Source organism: Malania oleifera, chromosome 2, assembly GCF_029873635.1.
Source record: "Malania oleifera isolate guangnan ecotype guangnan chromosome 2, ASM2987363v1, whole genome shotgun sequence".
Classification (NCBI taxonomy): domain Eukaryota; kingdom Viridiplantae; phylum Streptophyta; class Magnoliopsida; order Santalales; family Ximeniaceae; genus Malania; species Malania oleifera.
This window is the reverse complement of record NC_080418.1, coordinates 136,894,350-136,903,451: the sequence shown is the minus strand read 5'-3', so window position 1 is coordinate 136,903,451 and position 9,102 is coordinate 136,894,350.

The following is a 9,102-nucleotide window of genomic DNA, read 5'->3' as shown; positions in this document are numbered from 1 at the left end:
CTTGAAGTGCTAACCACATGGGGACAATTAGAAAAGCACTAATCTCAATATGAAAGTGTAAGAAAAGGGATAAAAGAAAAGAATTGGTGAAGTGCAGTAGATAACACAAAATCCAAAAATTGGACAAGGAGAAAAAAGTGTCATGAAATATTTTATTCTCAGTCCTAAAATTTTCTCTTTTTCCTTTTGCATATGTGCCCCAAAATGAGGTAGAAAGGTCTATATATAGACCAATGATTTTGGAGGGAAAATTTGGAAATTTGACTTCAAAATTCAAAAATCAACCAACATAATTACCTTGTGCGAGATAGGGTAGTTACCATAGTACAGAACATTGTAGGACACTTGCCAATGGCTAGGGACACGTGTTAGCACGAGGAGAAATAACCAGTTTGTTGACCTTATAGATCATATCCCTGTTTTGATTATGACAAATACTCATGTATTGAATAGCTATCTAGTTTATGTGCAGGAATTCTAAGTGACAGATCATGATGCACAAAGAGAAGATCAAAGATTGAAGACCCAATTTCTATTGTATTGTATTTCATATTTATTCAAAGGGTCTGTAATAGTAAATAGGTTCTCTGGTTTGTAATAATTGCAAGCATCACCTGCATGATCTAATACATAAGCTTAAACCAAGAATAACTAAAAAGCATCTAGAAAGACCTTAGGGAATACCCTTCGGTCGACTGACACCGAATTGTTTCAGTGTCTTCAAAAGGACCTAGAAATGACCCTAGGACACTCACACATGCATATACATAAATGGTCATTTGAATAGGGTAAATATATAAGGTAGTTAGAACCGAAATGCATGTTTAGTCGATCAAACTATGAAGTTCAAATCCTCTTGATTGACCGAACCAGGTTCCGGTCAACAGTTTGACCACGACCCAGTCAACCAAACCAGGTAGTTCAAAAAGCTACGGTCGACCAAACCAGGTAGTTCAAAAAGCCCCGGTCGACCGAAACCCTCTTTGGTCAACATTTTGACCATCTGGTTGACCGAGCCACTTTTGTACTCCAACTACCTGGTCGACCGAGGGTCCTCAGGAAAATTCCCAATGGTCTGGTCAACCGAACTAGCCAGTTTAAAATGGTCTGGTAGACCGAATCTCGGAGAAATGGGAAATCGCCCACTTTCGGTCAACCGAGCCCTTAGTTCAAAATCCTCCTAGTCGACAGAACTTGTTCTGGTCGACCGGACCTCTCGGGTTGCCCTGATTTTTACCACGATTAAAAATGATTTAAAACAATATTAATAATACCCTACACGTCCTAACGACTATAATTCTTCCAATGTCTATATATAGCCCCTCATTTGCTAAGATTAGCGATAGATTAGTAAATTTGATTAGGGAGAATTCTTTGAAAATTCAAAAACCTATAATACTCATTTTTGAGCCTCCTACATACTTACCTTCTCATACTAATTAAACCCTCTGTAAGTTGATTGAATGTTAGTCTAAATTGGTTTGCTCTCCTATTTGTATTTGATTGATTCAATTTTCTTGAGAGCTAAACCTAAGTATTCTTAGGGGGTTTCATTCATAAGCCTATCCTAAGAAGACTTGCTTAAGTTTCTGAGAGTTGCATTTGTGTTGCAATATCTTAGGAAGCTTGTATTTGTCTTTGGGTTGCAAAATCATTTTCAAAACATTCTCAAATATCTTGTGTGATTTATATTGATATATTTGTGAAAAGATATTTGTGTTTGTGATATTTTATGTAGCAATATTCATTGACTTACATATTATTTACTGATACAAAGATTAAATATATTTTTCAAACCAAGCATGTACATTATTTGATATTTGCACGATTGAGATATTCTGCTGATTGGAATATTCAAGACTTGATTGGAATCTTTGTTTGAGCATTTAGATTGAATATCTAATGATACAAAGATCATATAGGTTTGCACTCTCACATACGCATTACACTGATAGAAAATATATCTGAGAGTTGAACTATTTTGACCACATTGAGCTTACATATTATATCATTTGTGGTGTATGTAATTGCACGTATTTAGGTACATATTTTCTTTACACAAAAGCACAATCACTGTACCATTTGATTATATACAAATATGTTGTATTTCTAGGCACGGGCTTGAAGAGGGAGACTAACCCTAGAATAGTCCTTGATTGGCTTAGACCCGGTTAGGAAAGTTAGGTGCGCCATCCTGTTAAGGCGTGTAGGTTGAGGTCAGCCCCGCTAATTGACCTGGTTAAGGTTGAGGTCAACCCTGTGCTAATTGACCTGGTTGTAATCGGTGTCGCTCTATCCTTAAGTGAGCTATTAGTGGAATCCTCGGGCTTGCGAGCTAGAGGCGGGGACGTAGGCACAGTTGGCCGAACCCCGATAACATATCGTGTGTTTGTTTATATTTTTGCATTGTATATTTACCGCACATGTATGTTATGGGTGAATGATGCGTATGACTTAATTTCCACATTATATTTATCTATATATTTGGAAATTACATAGACTGACCCTAGGTTGTGTATATACTATTGTTGGATAGATTTACCTAGGAGAAAAAGTTTTAAATTCGAATTCACCCCCCCTCTTGGGAATACACCAATTTTGTCACAGTCACAGGAAAAAAAAATTTAATTTTGCAAATTGCTTTAAGTGTGTGAAGAAAAAGCATGGGAAAGGGGTACCGTTGATGCCCATAAGTGGTCGGTTAACTGATTTATGAAAATTTTCATCTTTTTGTTTTTTTTCTTGAAATTTTCATTTACTTCAAATGAGTTAATATCTGTTTGGTCCAAAAATGACTATCGACAAACCATGTGATGCTCAATCGACAATTTTCATCCTATTGTCCTTGTTATGCTATAACAACATTCAAGTTAAGAAATCATCCATATTCATTTTCTTTTCTCTCAGACAAGATTTTGTTGATCGCTACTTGATCCATAATGGACTTTTGATTAATATACTTAATATCAAATTCACACAGGAACAACATTCGCCTTAATAGTTTCCTTATAAAATGTGGCTTCTTAAACAAATATGTGAGTGGGTTCATTCTAGATATCAACTTGGTCATAACAAAATAAACCCTTTAAAGGTTGAATCTTTGAAAGAAGGATTAGATGAAAATGGAACTTAAGCCATCCCTTTAGAAGGCAATGCCCATTCCATTGAAAGACAACACCTAATAAAAGGATAAAAAAGTAGAATTGTAGCTATTTAGATTAAAGGTAGCCCTAATATCTTGATGAGTAAATTAAAAAGACCATACTTAGTTAAAAATTGAGATAATATGAAATTAATGAGGCATTGGTTGTGGAACAATCATCTAAGATGCACTAATTCCTATCCCTAGCATAACTGTACTTCCTAACTTAACTATAATATTTAGATCAAACCATTCTTTTATTGAAAAATTTAGGCTTAACATAATCTTTATTTAGGAATGCTAGTAATTAGGTGACTATTGGGTTGATCAAAATATAAATAAAATCATTTTCTTTGTTAAGGCTTTGAATCTCTAGCAATTTATATGTATTATCACTTTTTTGTGAAATAACTAGTGTCAATGGACATTTTATTACCCAAACAACTATATATCTTAGCCGAATATATGAAAAATCAAGCTAATATACCAAAAAGTGAAGAAATGTAGTATAGGATGGTTGACTAGCCACTTAATAACACTCGTCCGATCCCCTTTCCTTCCCATTTTTTTTTCGTGCATGTGCGAAAAACCTTTTGGTGCCACTCGATCTCGACTGACTAACCTTCATGTGGTGACTGACTGGTTTAGTTAAGTTTTTAATAGGCAACGATTGAAGTCATTTTTGGCTGGTGATTATGGTGGTTGAGATTTTGAATTTGAAGTTTCAAATCTTTAACTCTCACCTCCCTTCATCATGCATATAAATAGACCATGTATGGACTAAATCCTCCAAGTGGGAGACAAGGGTGAGATATTCAAAGAGTTCGAGTCTTTTGGGGGTGTGAAAGAAGGGGACCCCTTTTGGGAGAAATATTGAAGAGTTATTTTGGGGAGAATCACTCCTTAAGTGTACACACCCCAAAGAACCCAAAGACAAGAAGAGAAATTGATGAATGCCATTGTGAAATGTGTTTGTCTTGTGTAAATTTTAGTGTTTTGGTACGTTTTTGTGGGTCCCTAATGTGATAGGTAGGCTCTCCATGCAATATGCTAAGTCATTTGGTTTTGTCATCTTCTATTTCTATTGTGAAAAATGAATGCTCGACGGAAACAAATGATCTTACAATGCAGCAACTAACAATGAAATATACAAAAAACACAATCATGCATATTATAATGGAAGCAATAACAATAACACAAAGAATTACGTGGTTCAGCAATGCCTAACTCCACAAGAGCAATCTACAATAATTTTCACTATCTTATGTCCAAAGACACTGTGTTACATAGTACAACATGTATCTATAATTTTCCCAAAGACTTTCCCTCCAAAACTTAACTTGTCCAACGTCCCAATTCAAAATTTGAAAACAAACACTAAGTAATCGAGTCAAACCGTTGACAGTTTAATACCGAGAGTAAACAATCGATATAACATAACAAAAAATCGAATGTTTCTCTACAATTGGACCAAACAGTCGACAGTTTCCTCCTACAAGTTGGCATTCTTGTTTTCTTCCGTGTTTCAAATCTTTAACTCCCATTTCCCTCTATGATGCATGACCTATAAATAGACCATGTATGGATTAAATTCTCTAAATGGGGGATAAGGGTAAGATATTCAAAGAGTTCGAGTCTTTTGGGGGTGTGAAAAAAGGAGATCCAATTTGGGAGAAATATTGAAGAGTTATTTTGGGGGGAGAATCACTCCTTAAGTGTACACACCCCAAAGAACCCAAAGACAAGAAGAGAAATTAATGAAAGTCATTGTGAAATGTGGTTGTCTTGTGTAAGTTTTAGTGTTTTGGTACATTTTTTTGGGTCCCTAATGTGATAAGTAGGGTCTCCACGCAATATGCCGAATCATTTGGTTTTGGCATCTTCTATTTCTATTGTGAAAAACAAATGCACAGCGGAAACAAATGATCTTACAATGCAGCAACCAATAGTGAAATATACAGAAAACATAATCACATAGATTATAATGAAAGCAATAACGATGACACAAAGAATTACGTGGTTTGGCAATGCCTACATCCACGGGAGCAATCAATAATGTAATTTTCACTTTCCTGGATGCTTTCCCTCCAAACCCAACTTGTCCAATGTCCCAATTCAAACTTTGAAACAAACGCCGAGTAATTGAGCCAAACTGTTAACGATTTTCAGACATACTGTTGGCCTTACAAGGCTTAAAATCTTCTTATGTTGTTTTGATGCTAACAAACAAGTGGAATTTAACATATTTGTGTGAGTAATGTTGTTTCAGGGCTCATATATGAGAAAAGCAAGGTTAAAGTGCCCACAAGGATCAAATATGATGAAAGCAAGGTCAAAATGCTCACAAGGATCAAATGAAACTTAAAAGAATCAAAGCATAGATTTAAAGATGATATATGAAATCTTGAAGAATATGAGGACATGAATGAGTTGTTAAAAGCCAAGGCATATTAAAGTCAAAAGAGCCAAAGAAAGGCAAAGTGAGAAAGCTCAAAGAATATGAAAGCTTGAAGAAAAGATGGACTTAATCCAAGGACAAAACATGAAGACTCAAGAACCTAGAATGAGAAAAGTTTTAGAAGTTTTCATATAAGTACTTTAATGTTTAAAATGTCATTTGAAATATTTTGAAGCTCTTAGGTTAACTTAAACCTAGATACTTTTTAAAATACCTAAAAAATATTTTATAAGGTCAAAAATTATTTTAAAAAGGTTAGAGTCATTTTTGGAATGAAAAGCATCAAAAAGAGTTTTTCCATTTGCTGTCAGTTTTTATATAGCCACATTGAGATGAATTTTTATCTATCAAAAACTCATTATTTTAAAAAGTGGTAAACATAAAAGTTTTAGGATTTTCTCTTATATTTCATTTGACACCAAAAACACCTAATTTCGAGTTATACATAAAATGTTATGGCTAAAACATTGAAGTGGGGTCACTGTTGATAGCGAACAAGACAGAACAGGCAAAGAGTTGTAGCAGCAAGTTCAGATGACTGAACTTGCGACTTCAGACGACTGAACCTGCGACTTCAGATGATTGAACCTACGACATCAGACACCTGAACCCTGACTTCAGACGTCTGACCCTGTATCTAGCTCTATTTTAAAGGGATTTAAGGAACTTCAGATGACTGAACTCGAACCTTCAGTCCTCTGAACACTGTTCAATGGGAAAAAATTTTAAATTCTCATGTTTTAAAATATAGCCGTTTGAGCTTTAAATTTTCTAAAAACTTGGGAAACTCTCTAAGGAAACTTTTACAACATGGAAACAAGTTTGAAAGCCTATAAATACATGGTTTTGCAAATCAAAACTTATCCAAGAATTGAAAAATCTGCTTGTAAAGCTGAAAGTACTCTTGTTCTTCCAAAGCTCTCTTGTTCACTCATTGAAAAATTCTTTTGCTGAGAATTCTGAAGTGCTGATCCTTCTTTCTCCGAGTTCCTATTGTTAATCCTCTTCTAAGAAGGATATTGGTGAATTCTACACTTGAGCTTCATTGTATTTCATATTGATATTTTACATTCAAAGTATATAATGCTGAAATTGTACTAACTTACTCTTTGAGAGAGTATACTTGTACGCAGATCTTATCTTGTGTTTCTTATAGTTCTTTGACGTTCTAAGGGTTGTTTGGATAGTTGGATAAGCAAGGAAATATTGCTTAGAGAGGCGGGCTCTAGCCTATGTAAGGAGTGACCGAACGAGGGGATATCGTTTGGAGAAGGCGGGCTCTAGCCTTAAACAAGGAGTGTTGTAATCGGTATTATTCCACCCGTCAACGGAACTAAACTAGTGAATCCTTTGGTGGTTTGCCAAAGGCGAGGACGTAGGCTGGGTATAAGCCGAACCTCGTAAAAATCTCTGTCTCATTCTCTCTTTCCCTTACTTTTTATTTTCAACATATTTAAATTGCGTGGATGGTTTAAATTTGAAAATCATATAAACTACATATATTTGGAAATCAAATAAACTTAAGGTTTAATTTTGATTTGGGTTTCGGAAACCGAAAGGGAGTACGTTGGTTACACCATATCTTGTGGAAACCTTACGGGAGTACATTACTTGGTTAACATCCCAAAGATAAATTTACCAAGAGTTTATTTGAGTTCTAAATTGGAAAGAGAAATTTGATTCATCTATACAGGGCTTTACATCAACAAGCATAAATTCTCATTCACTACAGGGCTTGGTTCAAAAATATAAACAAACAACCATCTTGAGTTGTTATATTACCAAAGTGCTGAATACATTATATCTTTGTTTGGTTGTTTATTGTTTAACTTATACTTGGCAAATAAATTGATTGTTTGGCTTGAAGATATTGTTTAATTGATTGGTTGTTTAATTGTGTTATTGATTGGATAAAGGAACTAAGTTCAGGATTGATTAAAGAATCAAACAAACAAGCCAAGAATTGGTTAAAAGAAATAAAGAAAGTTTAAGATATCTCAAAAGGAATTAAAAGAAATTTTTAAAAGCCAATTCATCCCCCCTCTTGGGAAGCTATTCCTAATTTCACTTACCGTCGACGGTTTAATACCGAGAGCAAATAGTCTATGTAACATAACAAAACTGTTTCTATGCAACTGGACCAAACTGTTGATGATTTTAGGGTAATTGTCGACAGTTTCCTCCTGCAAGTCAGCATTCCCATTTTCTTCCATGTTTCTCCTTGTACATGCCTTCCACTCAATATATGAGCCACATATTATAACAATCTCCACCTTGGTGAATATACACCCCTTAGGAGAAAAATGAAAACATAAAACTTGATGCTCCATCTTGGGACAATAGGTTGGGATTGCCTCCCATCTAGCAACTGGAGACATTCAGCAAGTCCAAGCAATGCTTGAACTCATTCATGGTAACCGAATTTGTTAAGATATCTGTTGCGTTCTTAGAAGTGTGAACTTTATCAAGCACAAGTTCTCCTGAAGAAACCAACTCCCAGATCCTATGGAACCTCACATCTATATGTGTTGGTTCTTGCATGATACACTTGGTTCTTCGCAAAATAAATGACACTCTAACTATCACAACATAGCTTAACTCCACCTTGTTGTATACCCAACTCTTTGACTAAACTTGTAAGCCACAACGCTTCCTTAGCAGCTTCGGCGACTACCATATACTCCGACTCGGCTGTTGATAATGCAACTAGAGATTGTATCATGGACCTCCAATAAATAGGTTATCCCATAAGGGTGAATACATACCCTGTTGTAGACCTCCTATCATCCAGATCCACTGCATAATCTACATCAACATATCCTACAATTGACGGATCACTCCGTTGCTTACCGAACATGATGCCATAGTGAGAAGTATCCCGTAAGTATTTGAAAATCCATTTAACGGCATCCCAATGTTGTCTACCCGGATTTGAAAGAAACTTACTTATCACACTGACAGCTTGTGTTAGGTCTGGTATTGTCCATACCATAGCATACATAAAACACCCTACTACATTAGTGTAGTAACCCGACCCTGAGAAAAAATAATAATAATAATAAAATAAATAAATAAATAAAATTAAAATAAATAAATAAATAAAGAGATATTTTAGAGAAGATATTTTGAAAAGAGATATTTTGAGATATTTATATATAAATATCTTGAAGGAGATGTTTATTTAGATTACTTAAGGGCTAAGTTAGGATTTATTTTATAAATTCTCTTATTCTCTCTCTCTCTCTCTCTCTCTCTCTCTCTCTCTCTCTCTCTCTAAGATGCTTCGCCGTTCGTCGTCCATTTCCAAAAATGGAGGGTACTGCGTGGATCAGAAGAGGAAACTCTACACTTTTAGTGGATCGGATTGTCGTTTCGGAGAGTTTCGGGTTTTTCCAAGAATCGAGGTAGGAATCTGATCCTAATTTTGATTGGATATTTGGATAGCAGTAGAAAACATAGTAAGGTTATTTTCTGTGGTTTTAGGTTTTCGGGATCTCGGGTT